Raw genomic sequence first — 12,233 nt, 5'->3', positions numbered from 1 at the left:
GTATCTATCTATCTATCTATCTATCTATCTATCTATCTATCTATCTATCTCCTGTCTAAAGTTTTCTTGTTTGTTGAGGGTTTTGTTTATTTGTTTTTTGAGTTAGGAGAAAGGCCTATTAATTCATCTTATAGACGTTTATGTAGTAGTTGTGCTGGCAGTAATCAGACTGATGTTTAGTGCTGAGTTTCTTCCTCCCATAAACAGTGAAGCTTGAGAGATGGCTTTTAAGTCTGAGAGCCTAGCCCTATCTTTTAAGTAACTGGGAAATTACTCACTGGCTTCGGAAGTGAACGTACCTTCTTAGTCATCTCTTTGCTTCTCTCAGGTAACTATGATACCCCTTCAGAGGGTTTAGCCCTAGCAATGCAAATACCACAGCACCAAAGTCATCAAGTTATAGGACTTGGGTAGAAGATGCACAGATTTTGGTGACATCTGTCTGGTCCAAGCTAGGATCTCTAAGTCAGCTTTTAGACTGCAAACTGTCTAAGCCAATTATTCTACATGAAACAAAATGGTCTCTTTCTCTTTTGATCTTACGTAGAAAAGCAGTAACGTAGCTGTCTCTAATGAAGTCTGGAGACTCCAGCTTCCTATGGAATTAACCAAACAATTATATCTAGTATTGGCCCAAACATGCTCTCTGGGTTTGGAATAGATGATGCAGTGATTAAGAGTGGGAGAAATGATCTCGATCTTGTACTTAAGCTAACCACAAATATTTCTTTTGGTAGGGCACAGAGTAATCCTTGTCCTTAAAAAATCTCTAATGGAATCTCTGAAAGCGTGAAATAGAATTAAATTCAGGGTTTTTCAGGTGAGTGTGGTTGTCTGTGTGAATAAAGATGAGGTTTAGGTGGGCCAGTTTAGAAGTTCCTTGGTCTGCTTGTCTGTATTTGTTCTTGCTGCTCTCTGGGCATAAAAATGGTCCTGTTAAATCAGACTGTCAAAATGGCAAGTCTCCCTGTTTGATTTACTCATGCCACATAAACCCATGTGGACTGGTATGAATGCCACATTTGAGAAAAATCTCTCATTTGGGAAAACATACCAGGTCACATTAAAAAGGGATTAAATGGATTTCTTTTTTCAAGATGTGTTTGGTAGGTAGAAAGGAATGCCGAGGTGACTCCCGGTTAATGGTCTAGCTAAAGATGTCTGTCTCTCCTGGAAATTGCTCCACAGGGCTTCATGTCATCACTTGGGGGAGGGGAGAACTGCAAGAAGTATGCTTTCACTTACCCAGAGAGGGGGAGCTGACCAATAAAACCCTGACCTTCAGCAGAGTCTGCAGCAGCTCACACATTTCAAAGAAACCCTGTTGTGAGTTTTGCTGTGCCCAGGCACCCCAAGGCATGCTCTACTTCACCGTTCTACATTTACAGAATACAGACAGTTGGGTGTGACCCACTTATTTGCAGCAGGCTCACTTTATCCAAAAGGTCTCTATGCTATTATTCTTAAGTGGAATTAAAAAGCTAGTAGATTCAATGCTGGTGTGGCATACAGATGTGTTGTCCTTTGGTTACAGAAACTGGATGTTCCGGAATGATATGTGTACCAAAGCACAAGGTACACGGAAGTTTGTAAGATGTTCAAGGATTGCTCCTCAAGATTTAATTCGTTGGAGAGGGAAGAGGGTGTCGATAAGGATGGGAACCATGGTACCCTCAAAGAGGACCATAATTTAGGCCCTCCAAAAAGAATGATTCTTAATGGGCAGTGGTGGTGCATGCCTTTAATCCCAGCACTCGGGAGGCAGAGGCAGGCGGATCTCTGTGAGTTCGAGGCCAGCCTGGTCTACAAAGTGAGTTCCAGGACAGCTAGAGCTGCTATACAGAGAAGCCCTGTCTTGAAAAACAAACAAACAAACAAATACATAAATAAATAACTTGAAAAATAGCTTCTTATTAACTGAAAATTGAATTATTTTCTTTTTTCCTTTTTTTTCATTTCAAATTTTTTTCTTTATTAAGAAATTTTCTACTCACTCCACATACCATCCACAGATCTCTCTTCTCCCTCCCCCACCTCCAGCCCTCTTTCCTGAGCCACCCCGCATCCCCACACCCCCCAAATTGAGGTTTCTCATGGGGAGTCATCAGGGCCCAGCTCACTGAGCCTAGGCAGGTCCAGGCCCCTTCCCACTGCACAAAGGCTGTGCAAGGCATCACACCTCAGGCACCGGGTTCCCAGAAGCCTACCCATAGACCAGGGACAGATTCCAATCCCCCTGCCTGGGTGCCCCCCAAACAGTTCGAGTTAAACAACCGTCTTACGTATCCAGAGGGCCTAGTCCAGTCCCATACATACATAAATAACTTGAAAAATAGCTTCTTATTAACTGAAAATTGAATTATTTTAAATAAAAAGGTTTGTAGTGTGTGGTAGTCATAATACAATTATTTTATTTCTTTGAATGTAGAAGGTTGGGGCTGGCAAGGTTAACATTGGTTAACAGGTGATGAACACGTGCTTCTCTCCCAGAGGACCTGGTTCTCAGCATCCATGTTGGTGGCTTAAAATCTACCTATAACTTCTATTTCAAGAGATCGGACAGCCTCTTCAAGTCTTCACAGGTACACATACATACACACACACACACACACACACACACAAATTAAAAATTATAAAATTGAACAAAAGTGCAGTGTTTAAGGCTTGAAGGCTTAAGTTTTATGAGCAAGTAGAATGCTTATGAATATTTCCTGTACAAATGTCATTCATTTGTGTCACTTGCCAGAATTAGATACCTAACAAGTCCGACTGAGTCATATTCTAACAGGACTTCCAAATCATTACCCAAAGCGCTGGAATGCAGGAGATCAGAGGATTAGATTCTGTGGGTTGCTGTTTAGGATCTGTGTTTAGTAACTGTCTTAGTCAGGGTTTCTATTGCTGTGAAGAGACACCATGACCATGGCAACTCTTTTAAAGGAAAATATTTAATTGGGGTGGCTCACTTACAGTTCAGAGGTTCAGTCCATTATCATCATTGTGGAACGTGGCAGTATACAGGCAGACATGGTGCTGGAGAGGTAGGTGAGAACCCTACATTTTACAGGCAACCGGAAGTGGTCTGAGACACTGGGTGGTATCTTGAGCATATAAGAGACCTCCACAGTGACACAACTCTTGCAACAAGACCACACCTACCCCAACCTTCTAATAGTACCACTCCCTCTGTGGGCCATTTTCTTTAAAACCACCACAGTAACCTCTTGTATTTGATTTTTAAATTTATTTTTATTTAATTTATGTGTATGAATGTTTTGTGTGTCTGTGTGCCTGTGTACTGTTTATGTGCCTGATGCCCACAGAAGCCAAAAAAAGAGCATCAGGTCCACTGCAACTGGAGTTACCGATGGTTGAGAGCTACCAAGTAGATGCTGGGAGTTGAACTTGAGTCTTCTATAACAGCTACCAGTACTCTTAACTGCTGAGCCATCTCTCCAGTGTCAAGATGTTTGGCCCTTGGATTTTGTGTCTGCTTCTTTAACATACAAAACCAACTATTTTTAAATGGGAACAATTAGTGTTAGAAATCCTAATTTTGTAGAGCAAAAGCCGGTTCTGTGTAAAAAGAGCATTCAACATTGTTTGCTGTTATATAATTTTCCCTTTTAGACGGAAGGAAATTGTACCTAGAGCTGGAAGGAAAGATGTTTCCCTCAGCCCACTTTTAAATCCTTTATAGTGTTAACTTGATTAAAAGGCTTGTTGAGCTGAAAATCAAATATATGCAAAGGGTATGTCTCATTCCTTAGGCATCTAGGATTGTATCTAAAGGACATTCTACATATAGGAGATAGGTAGATGAGAATTAGACTATTTGAAGGTGTGAAAAAGGGGCCAAGCAGTAGAAATGACTGGCACTGACCCTTGATCAAGCCAAGTTCCTGGACAGCCCCATGAACATGGCTATTTGGAGACCTCCCCTTCCACAGGATGTTCCTAAAGGAGACTCTGACATTTGTATGCTAATATCCCCTGTACAAAACTGACTTTATTCTTATTCAGAGTACTGGTGGGCCTTGTCTGACAAAGTACTCTGGGGATGTGTCTGTGGTGATTTGAATGAGAATGTCCCGCATAGGCTCATGTATTTGAAAACCTGGTCCTCAGCTGATGGCCAGATTTAGTGAGATTTAGGAGGTGTGGCCTTACAGAAGGAAGTATGTAACTGAGAGTGGGCTGTGAAGTTGCAAAGTTAGAGCCATTCCCGATGTACATGCTCTTTTCTCTCGCTCCCTCCCTCCCTCCCTCTTCCCTCCTTCCCTCCCTCCCTCCCCCTCTCTCCTGTTTGCAGTTAAGACATGAGCTCTCAGCTTCCTGTTTCCATGTTGCCTACCGTGATAAACTCTTTTCCCTCTGGGACCATAAACCCTTCCTTTCTTCTATGAGTTCATAGTGTTTTATCACAGCCATAGAAAGGTAATGCAATATTAAATAGATTTTTTAAAAAATAATTTCACTCAAAGGACACTTACAGGGCAAAGATTTACAGGCCATCACAGGATGCTTGAAAGTCTATTCATTAGTTTTAGAATTTGAGAGTATAGCAACACAGCTCTTATAGAAGAAGAAAATCAAAAATTTTACTACTTTATCATGTTTAGCTTCTTGGGAATGTGGCCGACAAGGGACAGATTAATAGAAGAAAGGGGTCATCGTTGTACATAGAGAGCCAGCAAATGAAATAGTTTCCCTGTTAAATGGCCAAGGTTAGGGACTTAAAAACCTCATTTAGTAGGTAAAAGACAGTCATGAGAGAAAAAGAGGAAAAACAACAATTGACTTTTGGAAGGACAAGTGGCGTTTTAAAGAGCACATGAGTGACGTGAAAGCTTATGACGACATCTGCCTGTTCAGTTGTGAGAAAACTTTCTCTGTCCCAGACAGGAGCTGCTCTCTCCCTGCTGTGGCCTGGTTGATTTCCCAGCAGATGCTACTTTGGCTCACATAGCAGAAGGGTCAGAAGGACTTCTCTCTATATGTATTGATCCTCAGTAGCCTCCATCCTTCCATAGTCTATGCCAGTGGGTCTCAACCTGTGGTATGACCCCTTCAGGAGATGAGCAGCCCTTTCATAGGGGTCACATATCAGATATTACATGACAGTTCGTAATAGTGGCAAAATTACAATTATGAAGTAGCAACAAAAATAATTTGATGGTTGGGGGCCACCACAACATGAAGAACTATATTAAAGGGTGGCCGCATCAGGAAGGTTGAGAACCAATGGTCTATGCCAAAGTATCCTTTACTAGAGAGACATCCATATTCTGATCCCGTTCACTCTATAGCCAGCTGCCCTAACAAAACTGCAAGTGTGAACTCAACATGTATAAAAAGTGATGTGGATCTTCACACCAGCAGATAACATTTTGATGACTTCTTGGCAGACAAAGTTAAGAAAAGATGGTAATTAGCAAATTACGTAGTACATTTCAACACCAGTTCTAGATTTCACCCCCAAACAGATGGTCACTAATACAATGTTTCTTAGAGCTTACATAATCCTAAATATAACAAACACAATATTTTGATAAAAGAATACATTGCAGAGACTGAATATACAAAATTATACTTTCTTATGATAACAACAATTTAAGTACATTGGAGAATATATTTAATAGAGCCACATTGAAAATTTATATCGGTTTTGAGATATTTATAAATTAATAGGTGAAGCAATTAATAGATTCCTACTACTAATGTCTATTTTACTTAGGGTTTATATTTATGACCCAAGAATTCATTTACAAAATTTTGTATAAAAGAGTGTCATATACATAACTTGGTGATGATGGAGCATGCCTTTAATTCCAGCACTCAGGAGGCAGAGGCGGGCAGATCTCTGTGAGTTTGAGGCCAGCCTGGTCTACAGAGCGAGTTCCAGGACAGCTAGGGCTGCTCAGAGAGACCCTGTCTCAAAAAACAAAAAACAAAACCCAACAAAAAAAGAATGTTATACCACAAGCTGTGGCGGTTACATCAGCTGAGAAGAGAAGAACGCACTGCCTAGTGTGGCAGCTTGGACGGGGCGACAGGACATGCATTGGGGACATAAGCGAGGCATAGGACGTGCTGTGTCTTTCTGTTCATGAGGAATCCAGACTAGACAGACTTAGAAACACAGTAGAATAGTCTTTACCATAGGTGGGGATGGAGAAGACTGGGAGGCTGCTTCTAAAGGGTGTTTCCATAGTAACTGAGAGGTGATGAGTCAGATTGCTACAGTGTTCCCGGTTCACAGTTAAGCAAATAGCAACCCAAGCTGGCATAAGGGTCTTTAACCAAACAGAAATGTCAATTAATGTCTCACTAAGAAATTCCCATTAGCATGACCCAAATGAAGCCTATGCTTTAATCAGTTGAGACTTTTCCTTGCTCTGCTACTGTGTTTACTTTGTGAAGTCTCTCCGACACATCCAGGCTCCTTTGGCAGAGTCCCAGGCCTCTTCTAGGTAGTATTAGTCTGGTCCATGCATCCTGTCTGCTCAAATAAACATTTGAAAAATTTGACCTAACCAAGTTAGTCTTTTAGCAACGAGAAGAAGTTTCAGTTTTGAAAGAGGGATAACTTTAGAGTTCAAGCGAACAGCTGCTATCTACCTATAGCTAAATGGAATGTTGTTATTTTGTTGTTGTTGTTCATTTGTTTCCCAAGATGGTGTCTTTGTGTAGCCCCTGGCTGTCCTGGAACTAGCTCTGTAGACCAGCCTAGCTTTGAACTCACAGAGATCTGCCTGCCTCTGCCTCCTGAGTGCTGAGATTAAAGGTGTGGGCCACTACTGCCCGACAGTCGTTTTTTAGAACTTGTTAAACATGTAGATCCCCTGTTAAGAGGGTCTTTTTTTTTTTTTAACTTTTTTTTTTCTTTGAAGCATAGTATCACTATGTAGCCCTGGCTATCCTAGAGCTCTCTATGTAGTCCAGGCTTGCCTGGAACTCATAAAGATATACCTGCATCTGCCTTCAAGCCTGAGGTGAAAGATACATGCCACTATGCCCAGCTATATTTGTAAATAATAGTAGTATAATATGAGTTAACATTTATAGTGCTTGCTGTGTGCCAGCTATATTTGAGAGTTGTGGGGTTTTTTTTGTTTGTTTGTTTGTTTGTTTGTTTTATCAATTACCTCATTTAAGTTTCATTCCAACCTTCTGAGGAAGTACTGTTGTTGGCTACATTTAATCAATGAGGAAGTTCAGGTGTTGGGAAAAGAAAGGCATGACAGGATATTGACTTAATTCATCCTTGCAGCTGGGTACTTTATACCTAGAAATATATTCCTTATAGCTCTAAGGCAGAGAAATCCAAGACTGAGGTGCCTGCAAGCCTGGTGTATGATGAAAGCTCATTTCTCATAGATGGTATCATTTAGAGTAGAAAGAGTGGAAGGGCAAGAGGGCAGAAGGATGAACAACTCCCTTACACATTTTTTATAAGATCATTGATGCTGTCCATAAGGGCTCCATTGTTACAGTGACTTAACACCACCTCATCTTTTAATCATATTACATTGGCAATAAGTTTCAACATATTATTAAGACTACGGCAGACATGAAGTGAAATCATGAATTAAATGAACTATTTACTCAGTCATTTCTCACTGAGCCCCTCTGATTCACCACATATATTTCAGAGGCCCTGGGAGTACACTAGTGAGCAACATCACTATGTTTTTATTTTTTTTCTTTAGTAGAGAGTTTGACTGAGAGATTTTGATGTGTTGGGCCCAAGCAGTGGCAGATACAAAGAACAGAGGATGGCTGGGACAGGTCATTCTATTTGTATGTGACTTCTCAGGAAGAGGATAGTTGCAGTTAAGGTTGATTCGTAAGTTTCTAGCTTGAACAACTAGGTCAAACTTCAGAGAAGAGAGACACGATGACTTCACTTTTGAATTGCATGACTTTTGGATGTCTACAGAATATTCAAATGATGATACTGAGAACAAGCTAGATATATGTACTTGTGAACTCTTACTGGACACTAAGATCTGAGTTGATATTATTGGAAGTTATTGGCCTGTAGAGGCCATTATATGAGACTCTGGCCGTTATATGCCAGGAAAAAGTATGAAGTGAAAATATATGGAGGCCAATGATCAAAATAAAAGTTTAGTAAGTACCCTGGGAATAAAACACACTATAGAGCAGACACACACACACACACACACACACACACACACACACACCACACACACACACACAGAGTTTATTTGTTTGTTTGTTTGTTTGTTTGCTTGTTTATTTGCTTATTACTTATTTACTTATTTTGGCGACATCTCATGCTGTGGATCTGGCAATACCGGAACTTATTGTATAGACCAGGCTGACCTTGAACTCTTTTTTTTCTTTTAAAGCAACTAACTATCTTTGATACACAACAATATATTGTAAGGATCAAGCAAATGATAGGCATGAGAAATTTGTTACGGATCCATATCGGGAAGGACCCAGTCCTGAAATAAATAGGAAGACAGTCTTAAAAAGATAGGTCCCCAGGCAGACCTTGGTTGACCTAGGGGACCATCCAGTGAAGGGGGTTTGAAAGGGAGGTGAAAAGAAGTGAGCACACAAAGTGGACTTTGCCTCAGCTCCACCAAAGGAAACCAAAAAAAAGAGAGGATGAGTTCCACCCTCATTGAAAATTAAGACCCTAAGCACAGAAAGACTTCGTCAAATACTTAGAGGACCATATTTTACACATCATGCAGATTAGCAGGATCGACCTTCTCTGTAGAATGCTAGGGGAGGCATTTAGATGGCTGTGCTATTCTAGGGTTAAGCAGGGGAGTAAATGAAATCACAGTGTGAAGAGCCACGTTCAGCACCCATTGTAAAGAATTTGATGGCCTTCTAAATCTATCTTCTCTGTCCCTTCTGTGGGTTTCAAAGCCTAATAAAGTGCACTCGAAAGGTTTTCCCTGTATTGTTCACTATAAACATAACTTCTAATTGCTACAATGATGCATAATTACCTAGAGCCAGATTAGATGAAACGTGAGGGCCATCACTATCTGCTTAATTAGCAGAGGGCAAGCTCCAGGGAAAAGGAAAATGGACCCAGTGATGTTAGCTTTTACTTAATGAAAGAAAAGACATGAAAAAGAACTTCAAATCATATTTCTAAAGCTTATTAATACATTAAAAAATTTACCATGGAGCCATGTGTTGTGGCACAAGCTTTTAATCCCAGCACTCGGGAGACAGAGACAAGTGGATCACTGTGAGCTAGAAGCCAGCCTGAGCTACATAGTGAGATCCTGTCTTGGGGTGCAGGGGCCAGGGGGAAGGGTTAGGATGTAAAAAACATTATTGTTGCTATTTTTGAATAATTATGAATTCTCTAATTTGACGTTTGCCTGTAATAAACCTTTTCTGTGTTTGTGTCCAATGATAGTCCTGTTTCTGGAGACTGAATATAGGCAGGGAATGACTTCATGGTTAGAACCAATGAATGGAGCTGTTTTTTGTTTTGTTTGGTTTGGTTTTTTTCGAGACAGGGTTTCTCTGTGTAGTTTTGGTGCCTGTCCTGGATCTTGCTCTGTCAACCAGGCTGGTCTTGAACTCACAGAGATCTGCCTGGCTCTGCTGGGATTAAAGGTGTGCTCTACCACTGCCCAGCGAATCAAGTTCTTGAACTGGTCATTTAATGCATTTTTTCTTAGGTTATGAGCCAATGGCTTCATCTCCTGCATTATTTTAATTCCTAAGGAAAGTTAACTATAACCCCAGCATTAGTGGACACACAAAAGAAAGCGTCTGGATTTAAACAACGGCTACAGTTTTGCACATGTGAAGCCTCCTGCTCTATTTGCTGTCTTTATTTCTAGGTTTCTTGTCGCTGAAGTGGCTGTGAACAATTCCTGGGGGTTATGTAAATAAATTGCTTCTGCTTTTCTGATTTTCAAGGAAATAAAGCTTAAACTGACCAAACAACAAAAGAATCATGTAGCTATGCAGCATTGGGAGCGTGTTTACCTGGTGGCTCTCACCAGGCAGGAAGTCTCAGTAGGAGCACCCAACATGTATTAACATGACTAAGGACATTTCACTTTTCTTTCAACAATTCATTCTAGCCCAAGAGGAGCTGAAGAACTCTTTCCGATGAATTATCCCCAAAAGGTCAGGAAATAGATTCACTGGGTGTGGGTTACCAACATGTTAAAAGTGGTCTGGTGAGACCCCCCTTCTCCCACAAGTCATAAAAAGTGGACTTACTTCCAGAGGCAGCAAGGGGTAACGGGCCTAGGATTCATGGTAAGGAGGTCTCAGGGGCTCAGAAAACCGGCCCTGGAAAGGTGACCCTTGTCTCTATGTTCCTCACATGTAGCACAGCTGAGGAACCCCAGCAAGCAGCATTCCTTGGGTTTTTATATCCTGGGTGATATGTGATATGCTGGACTCAAGTGTGGATGGACACTCTATCTTTAGGGACTGGATCAGACCCCAGGAATGATCAGGCCAGCTCCTGTGGAGGGAGAGAGCTTTGCCTTCTCAGCACATTCTACACTTCCTTAAGATCAAATGAGAACCCCCCCCCCCCCCACTGCAGGAGACAGATGGGCAGGCTTTCAGATATTTACAGTTGGGATGCAGACCACATGGTACCAAAGTGCATGCTGCTTTATCTTAGTGAACTACATCTTAAATTCAAGTCATTTTTATTACAAATAATGCATGTGAGTTAAAACAGGATAAAAGCAAGTAGTCACCTCTTAGAAATAGAGGGAAAATGAATCTTTTCCCCCCTTGTCTTATTATTGATAGAAATCTACACTGACCTGCTATGCAGATTGCTTTTGTTGTGTGGATGGTATTTTTTTTTCTTTATAACAAAAAAGGATTACATTTAATTTGGCAGAACTACCTTTGAAAATCACATAATTATGAGCGTGGGTAAATTGCTTCACCTCTTTATAGTCCAGTGTCCCCAAACTATAAAAATGATGATGTTTGTTCCTTTTTTAAAAGAAGCTTGATTGGGATTAGATATGTTCAAAACGAAGTGTGTAGCGAAGTGACTGAAAGGTAGCAAAAAACGCTTTAAACTCAGAATGTCGCCAACGCCTTCATTCCCTCTCCATTCTCTGGTTGCTGCTCATGGGCAAGATTTGCTGTTGCCTAAGACCTATCACCCAGGGGCCTTGAATCAGACATACCTCATGAGTGATGCTTTGTCAGTGACTGCTATATGCATGAACAGTTGGTCATATTGTAGGCATAAACACTCCACAGAGTCTGACTCTGTCAGCTTTTCCTTTTTTTTTTTAAAAGAGTGTTGATGCCAGTAGCCTCTGCCATGTCCCTTTTCTTCCTATCGATGTGCAAATTACAACTTGCTTTGTGTTGTTCTTAGGCAGACAGGGTCCTAAGTAGCCCAGCCTGTCCATTCTCAAACTTACTGGGTAGCCACTGTTGGCCTTGACCATCTGTTCCTCCAGTCTCTACTTCCCAAATGCTGGGATTGCAGGTATGGGCAACCACATCTGGCTTCACAAAATAGGTCTGAGCAAACATGTAGGAGACAAATGCATGCTGCAGATCTTGTCATAATTGCTTCAGTGAGAAGGAATCTGAAGGATCGAATTCTGAAGGCCCATTATAGGGTAGAATGGAAGTCTCATATCCGCTTACCTCAGATCTCAGGCAGACTGTCATCGTTTTAAAACATGAATCCTAAAATGCTAATAGGTTTGATTCATTCGAGATACAGTGTTGTTTTGAGATACACAGCCCCTTCTAGCTTGCAACTACCCAGGTGCGGTAGAACTCACTACCCTCCTTGTTAGAATTCCTAGCCAGTCCCAGTGACGCACATGTGCTGGCAAGATGCTTAGTCATCCCAGGGCCTTACATCCTATATAATCTGTGCTGCAGCATGATCACATAATGTATGTGCACGCATGGAGTAGCTACATAAGCTCATATGCGCATGTGCGAGGGGGCATCTATAAAAGTGGGTTCCGCATATCCCTCCTCCTCTGCCTACATGATCTTTCCATAGGCCTAAGCACCCGCTTCTATTTTCTCTCCTTAATAAACTCCTATAGTGGGCTTTGTTGTACCTCGTGGCTTTTCTCTCATGGTAGACAGTGCCACTTAAAGAATAACATTGAGCCACTTAATAAATAACACTCCTGCCTCGGCCTTTTACTTGGTGGGATTTCAGACTCCCACTATCAGACCCAGTGCCTTGTGAGAATTCAATCCAG

The sequence above is a fragment of the Peromyscus leucopus genome, chromosome 8a (genome assembly GCF_004664715.2).
Source record: "Peromyscus leucopus breed LL Stock chromosome 8a, UCI_PerLeu_2.1, whole genome shotgun sequence".
Classification (NCBI taxonomy): domain Eukaryota; kingdom Metazoa; phylum Chordata; class Mammalia; order Rodentia; family Cricetidae; genus Peromyscus; species Peromyscus leucopus.
Note: the sequence above shows the minus strand (reverse complement) of the source record.